Raw genomic sequence first — 16012 nt, 5'->3', positions numbered from 1 at the left:
AGCCGGGGAGACCCAGACAAGGAATTCTGCGCCTCTTACCCGCTATTCAGCGGGCGGTAAGCAGCCCTCAGGGCTCACCCCCTCTTGTGCCAGTAGTATTCTTAGTATTTTGTTTCTACAAATACTTGGTATTACATAGCGCTGGTCGCCCTTTGGCTATAGACTCTCTCACATTGCAGAGAGCCAGCAGCATGTCGTCCGTAAAACGCAAGGGTGCCAAGGCACAGACATTATATGCTTCATGCACCGCATGTGGGACTTTTCTACCGGCAGGCTCCACGGACCCCCATTGTGTGCAGTGCTCGGCCCCTGCGGCGCTTGCACAGTCGGGACCTCTGCTGGACGTGACCCAGGGTGTACCACCTGTGAATGCTGTCCAGGTGACAGGAACTGAGTTTGCAGCTTTTGCTGACAGAATGTCTCTCACTATGTCACAAATTCTTGACACATTGCGAGCTAGGCCTGTACTTCAGGCCACGGACACTGTGCAATCATTGCCCCCTGGTCCCCCTCAGCTCCAAGCTCCGGGACGGGCATATACACCTCAGGGTGAAGACTCTGACTCGGACGATGGCCCCGGGCAGCCTAAGCGGGCTCGCTATGACGGGCCTTCACATTCATCTCAATGGTCAGGGTCCCAGCGAGATGAATCTATGGGTGATGAGGCGGACGTAACTGATCAGGATTCTGATCCTGGGACCGCTCTCAATCTAGATACACCAGATGGTGACGCCATAGTTAATGATCTTATATTTAACATCAATAAGATGTTAAATATTTCCCCACCAGCTCCTCTTGTAGAGGAGTCAGCTTCGCAGCACGAGAGAATCCATTTCAGATACCCTAAGCGTACATTAAGCACTTTTCTGGACCACGCTGAATTTAGAGACGCAATCCAGAAACCCCACGCTTATCCTGAAAGGCGTTTTCCTAAACGGCTTAAAGATACACGCTACCCTTTTCCCCCTGAGGTAGTCAAGGGTTGGACCCAGTGTCCAAAAGTGGATCCTCCAATTTCCAGGCTTGCAGCTAGATCCTTGGTTGCAGTTGAAGATGGAGCGGCACTTAAAGATGCCACTGACAGGCAGATGGAGCTCTGGCTGAAATCCATCTATGAAGCGATTGGAGCGTCATTAGCGCCTTCTTTTGCGGCCGTATGGGCACTCCAAGCTATCTCAGCCGGGCTTGCGCGAGTCGACTCAGTCACACGTGCATTTGCCCCGCAGGTAGCACCATTGACCTCGCAAATGGCGGCATTCGCGTCGTACGCGATTAATGCTGTTCTTGACGCTACAAGCCGCACGGCAGTGGCGTCAGCCAACTCCGTTGTTTTGCGTAGGGCCCTGTGGTTGAGACATTGGAAAGCAGATTCTCATTCCAAGAAGTGCTTAACCAATTTGCCTTTTTCTCGTGACCGATTGTTTGGAGAGCGTTTGGATGAAATCATCAAACACTCCAAGGGTAAGGACTCATCCTTACCGCAACACAGACAAAACAAACCCCAACAGAGGAAGGGTCAGTCTGGTTATCGGTCCTTTCGAGGACCGGGCAGGTCCCAATTCGCCTCGTCAAAAAAGACTCAAAAAGACCAGAGACGCTCAGATTCTTGGAGGTCTCAGTCACGCCCAAAAAGGACAGCCGGAGGAACCGTTGCCAAGACGGCGTCCTCCTGACTTGCGGTCTCCGATTCCCACACCCGCGGTCGGTGAGAGGCTTTCCCACTTTGGCGACATTTGGCTGTCACGCGTCAAAGACCGTTGGGTGAGGGATATTCTGTCTCACGGGTACAGGATAGAGTTCAGTTCTCGTCCGCCAACTCGTTTCTTCAGAACTTCTCCACCACCAGACCGAGCCGATGCTCTGTTGCAGGCGGTGGCCGCTCTAAAGGCGGAAGGAGTGGTGACCTCCGTCCCTCTTCAGGAACAAGGTCACGGTTTTTACTCCAATCTGTTTGTGGTCCCAAAAAAGGACGGATCGTATCGACCCGTCCTGGATCTAAAGTTGCTCAACAGACACGTAAAAGTCAGGAGGTTCCGGATGGAATCCCTACGCTCCGTCATAGCCTCAATGTCTCAAGGAGATTTTCTAGCATCAATAGATATCAAAGATGCGTATCTCCACGTGCCGATTGCACCAGAGCATCAGCGTTTCCTACGCTTCGTCATACACGACGAACACCTACAGTTCGTAGCGTTACCTTTCGGTCTGGCAACAGCCCCCCGGGTCTTCACCAAAGTCATGGCAGCAGTAGTAGCTGTTCTGCCCTCGCAGGGTCACTCGGTCATCCCGTATCTAGACGACCTGCTTATAAAGGCACCCTCTCAAGAGGCATGCCAACACAGTCTGAAGGTGGCACTAGACACTCTCCAGAGTTTCGGGTGGATTATCAACTTTCCAAAGTCTCATCTAACCCCGACCCAATCTCTGACTTATCTTGGCATGGAGTTTCATACTCTCTCAGCGATAGTGAGGCTTCCACTGGACAAGCAGTGCTCGCTACGGACTGGAGTGCAATCTCTCCTTCAGAGCCAGTCGCACTCACTGAGGCGCCTCATGCATTTCCTAGGAAAGATGGTAGCAGCAATGGAGGCAGTCCCGTTCGCGCAGTTTCATCTGCGCCCTCTACAATGGGACATTCTACGCCAATGGGACGGGAAATCGACGTCCCTCGACAGGACTGTCTCCCTCTCTCAGACTGCCAAGGACTCTCTGCGTTGGTGGCTTCTCCCCACCTCATTGTCACAGGGAAAGTCGTTCCTTCCCCCGTCCTGGGCAGTGGTCACGACGGATGCGAGCCTATCAGGGTGGGGAGCGGTGTTTCTCCACCACAGGGCTCAGGGGACGTGGACTCAGGAAGAGTCCACCCTGCAGATCAATGTTCTGGAAATCAGAGCAATCTATCTTGCCCTGCGAGCCTTCCAACAATGGCTGGAAGGCAAGCAGATTCGGATTCAGTCGGACAATTCCACGGCGGTGGCGTACATCAACCACCAAGGGGGAACACGCAGTCGCCAAGCTTTTCAAGAAGTCCAGCGGATTTTGACGTGGGTGGAAAGCAGAGCGTCCACCATATCCGCAGTTCACATCCCAGGCGTGGAAAACTGGGAAGCAGACTTTCTCAGTCGCCAGGGCATGGACGCAGGAGAATGGTCCCTTCACCCGGACGTGTTTCAGCAGATCTGTTGCCGCTGGGGGACGCCGGACGTCGATCTGATGGCGTCACGGCACAACAACAAGGTCCCAGTTTTCATGGCACGGTCTCACGATCACCGAGCGCTGGCGGCAGACGCCTTGGTTCAGGATTGGTCGCAATTCCGACTCCCCTATGTGTTCCCACCTCTAGCATTGTTACCCAGAGTTCTCCGGAAAATCAAGTCCGACTGCCATCGAGCCATACTCGTCGCTCCAGATTGGCCAAGAAGGTCGTGGTACCCGGATCTGTGGCATCTCACGGTAGGCCAACCGTGGACACTACCAAACCGTCCAGATTTGCTGTCTCAAGGGCCGTTTTTCCATCTGAATTCTGCGGCCCTGAACCTGACTGTGTGGCCATTGAGTCCTGGATCCTAGCGGCCTCAGGTTTATCTCATAAAGTTGTTGCCACAATGAGACAGGCTAGAAAACCATCCTCAGCTAAGATCTATCACAGGACGTGGAAGATATTCTTAGCGTGGTGCTTGGCTCAAGGGTTTTCTCCCTGGCCATTTGCATTGCCAATTTTTCTTTCCTTCCTGCAGTCTGGGTTGGAAAAAGGTTTGTCGCTTAGCTCGCTTAAGGGTCAAGTCTCCGCGCTATCCGTATTCTTTCAGAAGCGCTTGGCACGGCTTTCTAAAGTACGCACGTTTCTCCAAGGAGTTTGTCATATCGTTCCTCCTTACAGACGGCCATTGGAACCCTGGGATCTGAACAAGGTTCTCATTGCTCTCCAGAAGCCGCCTTTCGAGCCTTTGAAAGAGGTTCCCCTTTCTCGGCTTTCACAAAAGGTAGTTTTTCTTGTGGCGGTCACGTCTCTTCGAAGAGTGTCCGAGCTAGCGGCGTTATCTTGCAAATCTCCCTTCCTGGTGTTTCACCAAGACAAGGTAGTACTGCGTCCAATTCCAGAGTTTTCTCCCAAGGTGGTTTCTTCCTTTCATCTCAATCAGGATATCACTTTGCCATCTTTGTGTCCGCATCCAGTTCACCAATTTGAAAAGGGTTTATATCTGTTGGACCTGGTGAGAGCACTCAGGATTTACATTTCTCGCACGGCGTCTCTACGCCGTTCTGATGCGCTCTTTGTCCTAGTCGCTGGTCAGCATAAGGGATCGCAAGCTTCCAAATCCACCCTGGCGCGGTGGATCAAGGAACCAATTCTTCACACATACCGTTCTGCTGGGCTTCCGATTCCATCTGGACTGAAGGCCCATTCTACCAGAGCCGTGGGTGCGTCCTGGGCATTGCGGCATCAGGCTACGGCTCAGCAAGTGTGCCAGGCGGCTACCTGGTCGAGTCTGCACACGTTTACCAAACACTATCAAGTGCATACCTACGCTTCGGCAGATGCCAGCCTAGGTAGACAGGTCCTTCAGGCGGCGGTGGCCCACCTGTAGGAAGAGGCTGTCTGACAGCCCGTTCATGTGGTATCTTTTTACCCACCCAGGGACTGCTTTTGGACGTCCCACTGTCTGGGTCTCCCAATTAGGAGCGAAAAAGAAGAAGGGAATTTTGTTTACTTACCGTAAATTCCTTTTCTTCTAGCTCCAATTGGGAGACCCAGCACCCGCCCTATTTGTTCTTAGGGTTTCGTTTTTCGGGTGCACATGTTGTTCATGTTGTTTCTTAAGTTCTCCGATCTTGTTATCGGATTGAATTTGTTTTTGAAACTGTTATTGGCTTTCCTCCTCCTTGCTTTGGTACTAAAACTGAGGAATCCGTACTCCTACGGGAGGGTGTATAGCCAGAAGGGGAGGGGCCTTACACTTTTAAGTGTAGTTCTTTGTGCGGCCTCCAGAGGCAGTAGCTATACACCACTGTCTGGGTCTCCCAATTGGAGCTAGAAGAAAAGGAATTTACGGTAAGTAAACAAAATTCCCTTCTTTCGCGATAGTGTGTTTCAGGCCTTAAACAGGGAAAGGAAAAATGGATCCAGCACCAGAGATTAAGTATAAAAATTGAAAAAAAAAATTTATTGGATTAATTAAAAAAAATGGCCTCTCAAGATGTAACGGCATCAGGCATACAGGACACCTTACGCGTTTTGGACAACACACATTAAAAAAACAGCCTTAGTCATAGGTGAATATGTCACCACCATCTGTATGCTTATATATCCTCCTAGCATATGCCAAGAAAAAAGCAACACACACTTCAGGACAACGCCTTCCCGGGTGGAGAATGGCAATAAACATATGCAAACCTGAATGAAGAGGAGCATTGAGCAGTCCAGGACATGTAAAAGCCAAAAAACGGGGGAAGAAAACACCATGAAAGTCATACAACACTTAAGAATCATATATATATACATATATATCTCTCAGAAAGCGCATATATGTGGATGAAAAAATACGTTACTAAACAGAATAGACTGTCCTAAAAGGATATATATATATATATATATATATATATAATATATATATATAATTATAATCAGTCATATGAAAAAGTTTGGGCACCCCTATTAATGTTAACCTTTTTTCTTTATAACAATTTGGGTTTTTGCTATTTCAGTTTCATATATCTAATAACTGATGGACTGAGTAACATTTCTGGATTGAAATGAGGTTTATTGTACTAACAGAAAATGTGCAATCCGCATTTAAACAAAATTTGACCGGTGCAAAAGTATGGGCACCCTTATCAATTTCTTGATTTGAACACTCCTAACTACTTTTTACTGACTTACTAAAGCACTAAATTGGTTTTGTAACCTCATTGAGCTTTGAGCTTCATAGGCAGGTGTATGCAATCATGAGAAAAGGTATTTAAGGTGGCCACTTGCGAGTAGTTCTCCTATTTGAATCTCATATGAAGAGTGGCATCATGGGCTCCTCAAAACAACTCTCAAATGATCTGAAAACAAAGATTATTCAACATAGTTGTTCAGGGGAAGGTACAAAAAGTTGTCTCAGAGATTTAAGCTGTCAGTTTCCACTGTGAGGAACATAGTAAGGAAATGGAAGAACACAGGTACAGTTCTTGTTAAGCCCAGAAGTGGCAGGCCAAGAAAAATATCAGAAAGGCAGAGAAGAAGAATGGTGAGAACAGTCAAGGACAATCCACATTAAGGAATAACGTTTGGAACTCCATTCTAAGTCTGAACTGGGTGCAAAAAACCTAAAAAACATCACTATGGGGAGATAAGGTATGCACACCAGTGACTATGTAAGGGGAATACATGTAATAGCAGAAACTGCTGTGTGAATACTGACATGAAAAATTCAATAGCTATATGTATAGAATGAAATGTGAAAAATGGAACCTGCATTACTGCCATGAATATATGAATAAAGAGAAATTTAGCTACTGAATTGATCAATGCAATAGAGCCCCAACGCTACGCCAAAGTATTTCTCTACGTTGGGGTCCCTAGCTTGTGTGTGTCCTCTCATGCAGTTAAAAAAACTTACCGTGATTGGGAAGCTGAGACCCAGGCTATATATACGATGTGGATTGGCAATAGGTGTGTATGGGGAGGGTTCACAAACGAAAAACTACTAACATTAAGGAATAACGTTTGGAACTCCATTCTATGTCTGAACTGGGTGCAAAAAACCATTTTTCACATTTCATTCTATACATATAGCTATTGAATTTTTCATGTCAGTATTCACACAGCAGTTTCTGCTATTACATGTATTCCCCTTCCATAGTCATTGGTGTGCATACCTTATCTCCCCATAGTGATGTTTTTTAGGGGTTGGGATGGGTTTAGGCCCCGGGATCACCAAACCCCCTACCCACGGAGGGGCAAATCAACAACTGGCTGCTCCATATCACCACTCCCGGGATCCCCAGACAGAGCAGCGGTGGTGTCCACACAATCACCACAACCGTGGGTGGCGTCACGGACAATAAACTATCCCAACCACCAAACCCCTTTCACTCACGGGCGAGGAGCGCCACTCGAGTCCCCGGGATCCGGCCCATCGCTCGAGCCACCGAGCAGCAGCAGGCCGCAGCGGCAGCCGGACCCGAGCAGTGGGAGAGCACAGCGTCCCCTCCTCCGCCCGCGACAACTTGGTGTCACGAACAGGATCTTACCGCTCTGCCGTTGGGTAGAGGTGCGCCTTGTGACCGCCAGAGGTGTCCGGCCGGAAAATTTCAGAAGCCGCCATCTTTGGCGCGAAGAGTTCCCGCTCGAGCGTCTTCTCGAGTAGCAGAGGCGCGAAGGCCAAAACCCCGCCCCGATAGAGGAGGGGCCGGAAAGAGGCTAAGGGGGGACGAAATGGCGGCTGGACGCATGTGAGGTGGCTATAAAAGCAGGGACGCCAGGACCCTGTGGCCATCTTGTTGCTAGTTCCTGGAAAGCACGACTGCCGAGATGTCTGCTCCAATTAATAACAGCGAGACCCCCGCGCCCGGCACGGCGACGTGGTTGAGGGACCGGACCGTTCCACTGAGTAATCGTCTGCAGGCCAACATGCAACTCCTCCTGGAGGAGTGGGAGACCGACATGGCGGACGTGATGGCTGCTATGTGGAGACGCGAGGTGGAAGAGGATTTGGAGGAGCGGGTAAGAGACCCACGCCCCTGTATTCCTGACGGATCGGCCATTGGAGCTGAGGGGCCCGGCCGGCTTCCGCTCACCCTGCCTCTCTCCCCGCTACCCGTGCTAGCTGCTGCCGCTCCGCCATTAGGCCCGCTACCTGTCCAACCGGTAGCGATACCCTGCCAAGCCGCCCCGGCGGACCAGCCGGCTGCAGACATCCAGGACGCCCCTGAAGTACACCAAGGGGAACCGCTAGGACCGCGGCCCCTTAACAGAATGGTGCCAGAAGTCTCGGTAGTGACTGTGCCAGACCCCGAGCCCGGGACCGTGGCCTGGATGAAGGCCCAGGTGATTCAATTCCATCAGCGTCAGCAGGATCAGATCTTCCAGATGATGGAGCAATGGACTAACGAGGTGGAGATGCTGATTACAACTGCCCCGATGTACGAAGGGGGAATAGATGTAGCAGAGTCGACTGGTGACCCACGTCCCTATGTCCTACCAGGACCGGCCGCTGCGGCTGAGGGGCCCGGCCTAGTCTCGGCCTATGCATCACCCTTGCCGTTACTTATGGGGCGCCTCAGTGTAGACTCGCCTGATCTGCTGCTCCGAGCTACTGCAGAAGGGTCTGACGTGCTGGATGCTGGAGGCCAGGAGGCTGCGGCAGCTGGCGGTAACCCGCCTGACGCAGGAACAAGAGATGATGACTCCGGCCCCAGCCCCGGGTCCGCTGCTGAGTTTGAAGAGGCAATTGAGCGTTCCCGCTATGTAGGAGACCCAGTGGTTTTCCATACCCCGCGTACCGGTGGAAATGGGTACCGGGTACCCCTGTCACAGCAGGCATGTCAGTGCATGTTTGATATGCTGGTGGAGGGGGATGGATCTGCCTTACCTGAGGACTCTGAGTAGGGCAGCGGAACTCCGTTGTCCAGTCCCCGTTGGGACCAAAGTCTGTGTGTGTAAAAGTTTGAAAAGTTTTTGAGGAGAATGAAAGTAATTACCGTGAAAGTAACCTGATTTGAACCGTGATTTGGAAAACCGGCCGTTGCCGGCACCGTTGTCCCCGTGGGACCGTTTAAAAAGTTGTTTGCATGAGGAACTGCTCATGGACAAGCCCGTGAACTTGCAGGGCAACCACAGACGCTAGTGGCTTGTAAATAAGTTGAGTTACCGTTACCGTTTCCGCAATTGCCGCCTCCGGAGAGGCAGGTTGGAGGGAGGGCCCGCAGTAGAGCAGGCTGGGGCCCAGCCACCACAGGAACCGGTGGCTACCCTCTGGAGGGGAAGGACAGATCCCGCTCGGGTAACTTGGTACAGGACTGGGGTGCTGCCTGTTTTCTAGGGGCAGCATCAGGGCCAGGTTGCTTGGGTGGGAGAGAGCGGAGACCGTAACCGTTAACTGTTAAAACCGTAACGTTTAAAGAAATGTGCCTCCCGCTGTGGGATGATGTTAGTATACCTGTATATGTGTTACCGTTTTATATCTTTTCAGAAAAAAAAAAAAAAAAAGGAAAATAAAACCGGTGTTGGACGGGCAGCCCGAGGACGGTCTGCGTTTTGCTAAGGGGGAATGTGACGCCCTGGGCAAGCCAGGGGTCACAGGTCATAACACGCACCCCACATTCCCTGCAGGAACACCAAGGTCAGAACACAAATCCTTGTTGCCTTCCTCCAGGGGCTGGTGTCCACACCAGGGGGTGGGCCAGGCGGTTGGCTCCGCCCACCGAGGAGTTCACAGCCCTGGAGGCGGGAAAACCAGGCAGATCAGTCTAGTTTGAGAGTTTGAAGTGTGAGGAGTAAACAGTGGAGTTGTAGTGAGAGAAGGAGAAAGAGAAAAGTGACAGCAAGAAGCCTGAAGTTGGTCCGGGTGTGTGCCCCGGACTGAGACAGCAAGGTTGGCAGACGGCGGTGACCGTCTGCAGGAGAGATTGCTCGGAGGTTGCCGAAAGGACCGTGGACGGGTGGTGACCCGGCGGTACCGGAGCGGTATACAAAGAACAGTCAGCACCAGGGCAGGGGCCTTTCGGATCCCGGCAAGGCTAGGAGTCGCCATAATTTGCCAAATCCGTCAGTGAAGGGGACCACTGGGTCTCCCAACAACCAAGTCCCGATTGAAGGCAACAGTCCGACCGTTAAGGGGAGACACCGCCACCGCCAAGGCACCAGTTTCCCAGGGCCAGCGCCTGCGGGCAAGAGAGGGGCTCCTCCGGCTCATATCCAGGTCGGGGAGCGGGTTACCGGTGGGAATCCATCGCTACCAAAGGACTATACATAGGTGCAGGGAAGAGACCGTCACCGCTAACTGCAGGGAACGTCAGCACCGTAGCCGTCCGAGGGACCCGCCCAACCAGCCGCTTGTTTACCGAGAACTTTGTCATCATCCTTTGGCTGAGTGAGTACCTCCGTGCCGTGCGGCACAGCGCTGCCCCTGCACCTCCACAGGCCCCATAACCCGCCTGTCCACCATCCCAACCCCATCACTGGGCCCCGGGATCACCAAACCCCCTACCCACGGAGGGGCAAATCAACAACTGGCTGCTCCATACCACCACTCTCGGGATCCCCAGACAGAGCAGCGGTGGTGTCCACACAATCGCCACAACCATGGGTGGCGTCACGGACAATAAACTATCACGGGCGAGGAGCGCCGCTCGAGTCCCCGGGATCCGGCCCATCGCTCGAGCCACCGAGCAGCAGCAGGCCGCAGCAGCAGCGGCAGCCGGACCCGAGCAGTGGGAGAGCACAGCGTCCCCTCCTCCACCCGCGACACATACACCTGCTGTTTGATGTGATCTCACAGAAAGAAGTCCAATGGGTTCAGGTCAGGTGAGCGTGGAGGCCACTCCATGCAGCCACCATACCCAATGACTTGTAGGAAGGTCTATATGAGGTATCGCTTCATGTCCGCAGTCTTGTGAGTTTTACACGTTCTAATCATAGCATTTCTCTATGCAAGGTGTCGATTCGTATTGAATTGATGATGCCCTACAACTTTGTAATTCGCTTTTTTTCTCTATCTCGTTCCGTTTTTGAGATAAAAATGCTAACGCCGTTGTTTTCCACCAGGTGACGCTATAGGTGGTTTCATTGCATAGCGCATGGCTACTTTACTATACCTAGACACCACTTCTATGCCCATAGCTGCCACCGTTCTCAAGTTAACGGCGGTGGACAGGATATGGGTGGTCACACTGTATAAAGACAGGAGCTTCCACTGCACATGCTCACTGGCTCCTGTCCTAACATTTTAGGACAGATTTATCTCAGTGTAAACAGGATTACGGCCATTTTAACTCTACACAGATTACCTCCCTAGACAAAATATATGTGATGTCCTTATTTATTGTATTTAGGGTTGTATTAACAATATTTATTTAGTTTTTTTTTTTTTCTATTTCTGGAAAAACCCCTTTAAGCAGTTGCATTTATATTCTATAGGGGACAGATGCAACTGTTAGACATTTCGTTAGCGCAGTCATTGCCCATATATTTTTTTTAATGGATGCACCATGAGCACCGATCTCTAAGGCTTGGTTCACAAATCCGTACAAAAATGTGAGCAAATTATAGATGTAACTTGGTCTGCGTATAGTTCAGTGAGCAGTGGCTGCCCGCTATGGCCAAGCACTAGTTGTAAAGCCCAATGCATACTTCAATTTATTTCCCAGAGCTGTGTCTGTCCATGTGAAAAAGAAATCACGTGTGCAGCTATTATTATAGCCATTTGCCTTAATAGGGTGAAATGAAGTCTGTAGTCAGTCTATGACTGTAGACTGCTGAATCTTGACAGTGTGCAATGCAAACATGATTCCCTTGTGTGCCTGTAAACATGAAACTATACATTGAATGTGTCCTCTCATTTTACTGGATTGGTGAGTCCTTTACAGGCTAGCCACATCAATAGTATTCATGTTTATATAAATGTTTGAACTGTCTACGTGATTTTGATTGATAGATTGTTCCAGTTAAAGAGAACCTAAGAAAATCTATCATGTCCACAAATACTATTATCATAGGTTGATAGCATTACAATTCTGTCTGACCGCCTTTCGGAAAGCGCAGCTACCAGGAGAAAATTAACTTCATTCCTCTTAAGAGCTGCCGGCTTTCAGTCATAGGGGCGTGGCCGGTGTGGCTCCATTCACCACTCACAGTATTGTGAGCGGCGGATGTAAGCGCACCTCAACGCCTTGACAACTGTGCTGCAGATCAAGCTTTCAATCAAAGTCCCGGGGCGTGCTTACATTAGCTGCTCTCTGTGTACGGAGCAATGACTGTAGCCACTCCAGCATGCCTCTGTGACTGAAATACAGTATATCACAAAAGTGAGTCCACCCCTTTATCGTTTCATAGGACAACACTGAAGATCTGACCCTGTGATTGTATAACAGGGGAAATAACTCATCACACAGCCATTTAATGTCTAAACGGATGAGTACACCCCTAAGTGAAAATGGCCAAATTTTGCCCAATTTGCCAATTTCCCTCCCCAGTGTCATGTGACTCATTCGTATAACACTGCAGAGGTTACAGGGGTGGGGGGGTCTACCTATCACTGCTCAGACCATACGCTGCACACTGCCATCCCAGTGCTCTGCATGTCTGTTGCCCCAGAAGGAAGCGTCTTCTAAAAATGATGTCTGCAAACAGTTTGAAGACAAGCAGACAAAGGACGTGGATTACTGGAACCGTCCTGTGGTCTGATGAGACTAAGATAAACTTAATTGGTTTAGATGGTGTCAGCGTGTGCGGCGGCTCCAGGTGAAGAGGAAAAAGACAAGTGTGCTGCCTACAGTCAGGCATGGTGGGGGAGGGTCATGGTTTGAGGCTGCATGAGTGCTGTTGTGTTATGATCCGGAACCATGGAAGACCACCACAAATCATTGGCAAAAGGTGACAAGAGCATTGGCAACTAATCTGGCCGCCATCCCCTTACTAACCATCACAACTAGAAGTAGCCGAGGGGTGAACTAACATCCTGTGCACCGCGAACCCAGCCGGAGAATTAACTAGCCTAAAGGTAGGAAAGATGAATAACTCTCTGCCTCAGAAAATAGACAAGAATAGCAAGCCCCCCACATTCAAAGACTGCGGTGATATAGGAAAAACACAATACACAGGTAGATGACAGGATTAGCAAAAGGTGAGGCCCCCGCTGACTAAAATAGGAAAGGACAGGAAAGGGACTGATGGCGGCCAGAGAAAAACCCTGCAAAATACCAACTTCCTGATAGTACAAAAAGGCCCTCAGATCGCTCGATCTGAACTCCGTCCTATACCAGGTGCCCTTGTCATACCAATGAACAGAAAACAAGAATTACAACAAATTCAACAAGCCACAAACACATGGACCCAAAGGAGCTATACTCCACACAGAACTGCAGGGAGTTCCTCAAGAATCCACTGAGGGGGAAAATCCCTGGAAGGAAATAAACTGAAACCAACCACAACAAATGACAAACCCAGATAAGCAAAAGAACCAGACAAAAAATAAAGAGCAAGCACTTATCTGGAGTAGATGTGGTGTAAAGAAGGATTAAGCAGGCTGGAGATACAAAGAACAACTGACATCCGGCAACAGCCTGCAATCAGACCAGGACTTAAATAAGCAGAGAGTTAGCAAAGGAAACACCACTGCACAACACACCTGGTCCAAGTCCAAACCATTCCTGGCCACCAGAGGGAGCCTCCCAGCAGCCAAAACATAACTAACATTCACAACACTGCTGGCTGTCGGGAGCTACAGTTCATTGAGAGAACCATGAATGCCAACATGTCATATGCCATACTGAAGCAGAGCATGATCCCCTCCCTATATATTCCAGCATAATGACCCCAAACACCTCCAAGACCACCACTGCCTCACTGAAGAAACTGAGGATAAAAGGTGCGGACCAGTCATGCGTCTCCAGACCTAAACCCTATGGAGCACCTGTGGAGCCTCCTCAAACGGAAGGTGGAGGAGCGCAAGGTCTGTAACATCCACCAGCTCCAGGACGTCATCATGGAGGATGAAGAGGATCCAGCGGCTCCGGTAAAGCTCTAGTGACCTCCAGGCCCAAGAGAGGTAAGGAAGTGCTGGAAAATAATGGTGGACACGGAAAAGATTCACACCAAGGGCACAATGTGGCCATTTCACTTAGGCTCGTTTCACACATCTGGCATTTCGCTGAATGCCGTATCCGGCATGCATGTAGTACAGTACATTCATTTACAGTGCGACACCATGCAGACAAATGCGGTTGTGCATGAAGCACACAACCGCATGGTGTCGCGCTTCCACTGTAAATAAATGTACTGAACTGCATGCGTGCCGGATCCGGCATCCAGCGAAATACCAGATGTGTGAAACTTAACGGTCTACTCACTTTTGTTTCCGTCGGTTTAGACATTAACTCCTTCACAACCAGCCGATTTTGCGCTTTCCGTTTTTTTTTTTCAACAGCCTTCTGGGAGCAGTAACTTTTTTATTTTTCTATCAATATAACATAGAAGGGCTTGTTTTTTGCAGAATGAGTTGTACTTTTAAATGAAATCATGAGTTTTACCATACAGTGTACTGGAACATGGAAAAAAAAAATTCCAAATGCAGAAAAACTGCAAAAAAAGTGCGATTGCACAATTGTTCTTGAGATATTTTATTCACTGTGTTCACTATATGGTAAAACTGATGTGTGGGTTTGATGCCTCAGGTCAGTGCAAGTTTGTAGACACCAAACATGAATAGGTTTACTTTTATCTAAGGGGTTAAAAAAATCACAAGTTTATCCAAACAAAGTGGCGTATGTTTTGCGCCATTTTCCGCGACACATAACGTTTTTATGTTTCAGGATCTGGGGTTCAGTGACTGCTTATTTGTTGCATCTCAAGCTGACGTTTTTAATGGAACCATTTTTCCGCAGATGCTACGTTTTGATCGCCTGTTATTGCATTTTGTGCAAAATTTGTGGTGACCAAAAAAACGTAATTTTGGCGTTTGGAATTTTTTTGTGCCACTACGCCGATTGGCCATTTCTGAATGCGGCAATATCAAATGTGTGTATATTTTTTATGTCTTTAACCCTTTAATTTTCAATGGGGCGAAAGTGGGGTGATTTGAACTTAAGTTTTTTTTATTGTTTTTAATTCTTCAAAACTTTTATTTTTTTTAATAGTCCCCCTAGGGAGCTATAAAGATGAGCTGTCTGATCGCATGACCCTGTGCTACCATGACAACCATCGGATCCATGTGATCACGTCAAGTGACTTCCAGTAGAGCCCTGTAAGTAAAGTTTTTCCGCGATCGCGATTATAATGGCGCTGTCACCTATTGACTGTGTGACTCCTTAGATGTACCAGAAGATTTGATTTCTTGTTAAAACATTTCCCACATTCTAAGCATGGAAATGGCTTCTCCCCTGTGTGAGTTCTTTGATGTTCTAAAAGAATTGATTGTTGACTAAAACTTCTCCCACAATCTTCACAGGAGAATGGCTTCTCTACACTGTGATTTCTTTGATGCTTTACAAGATTGTATTTCTGTCTAAAACATTTTCCACATTCTGAGCATGAAAATGGCTTATCCAGAGTGTGAATTTTTAGATGAGCCACAAGACCTAGTTTCTGACTAAAACATTTCCCACATTCCAGGCATGAAAATGATGTCTCCTCTGTGTGAATTTTTAGATGTTCTACAAGACCTAATTTCTTTCTAAAACATTTACCACATTTTAAGCATGGAAATGGCCTCTCCTCGGTGTGACTTAATTTATGCTTCACAAGATTTGATTTATAGGTATAACATGTCCCACATTCTGAACAGGCATATGGCTTCTCTCCTGTGTGGCTTCTCATATGATCCAGAAGGTTTGATTTCTTTGTATAACATTTCCCACATTCTGCACAGAAAAATGGCTTCTCCCCTGTGTGACTTCTTCGATGATCCAGAAGGTTTCATTTCTTCTTAAAACATTTTCCACATTCTGAACATGAAAATGGCTTCTCTCCTGTGTGACTTCTGAGATGTTCTATAAGACTTGATTTCTGACTAAAACACTTCCCACAGTCAGGACATAAAAATGGCTTTTCCTCAGTGTGAACTCTTTGATGTGTGACAAGATTTGATTTCTGGGTAAAGCATTTCCCACATTCTGAACAACAAAAAAGGCTTCTCTCCTGTGTGACATCTTAGATGATCCAAAAGGTTTGATTTCTTAATGAAACATTTCCCACATTCTGAACACATAAATGGCTTCTCTCCTGTGTGAATCTTAAGATGTTTCAGAAGATTTGAATTCTGAGTAAAACATTTCCCACATTGAAAACATGCAAATGGCTTCTCCCCTG

At 48.7% G+C, this 16012-nt stretch overlaps 1 pseudogene; it reads left to right on the top strand.

Moving 5' to 3' along the window:
* The window catches only part of LOC142297139 (uncharacterized), a 108287-nt pseudogene that overhangs the window by 44713 nt on the left and 47562 nt on the right, over positions 1 to 16012 (top strand).

This window comes from Anomaloglossus baeobatrachus, chromosome 3, assembly GCF_048569485.1.
Source record: "Anomaloglossus baeobatrachus isolate aAnoBae1 chromosome 3, aAnoBae1.hap1, whole genome shotgun sequence".
Lineage (NCBI taxonomy): Eukaryota > Metazoa > Chordata > Amphibia > Anura > Aromobatidae > Anomaloglossus > Anomaloglossus baeobatrachus.
Note: the sequence above shows the minus strand (reverse complement) of the source record. Positions and strands in the feature narration are given on the sequence as shown.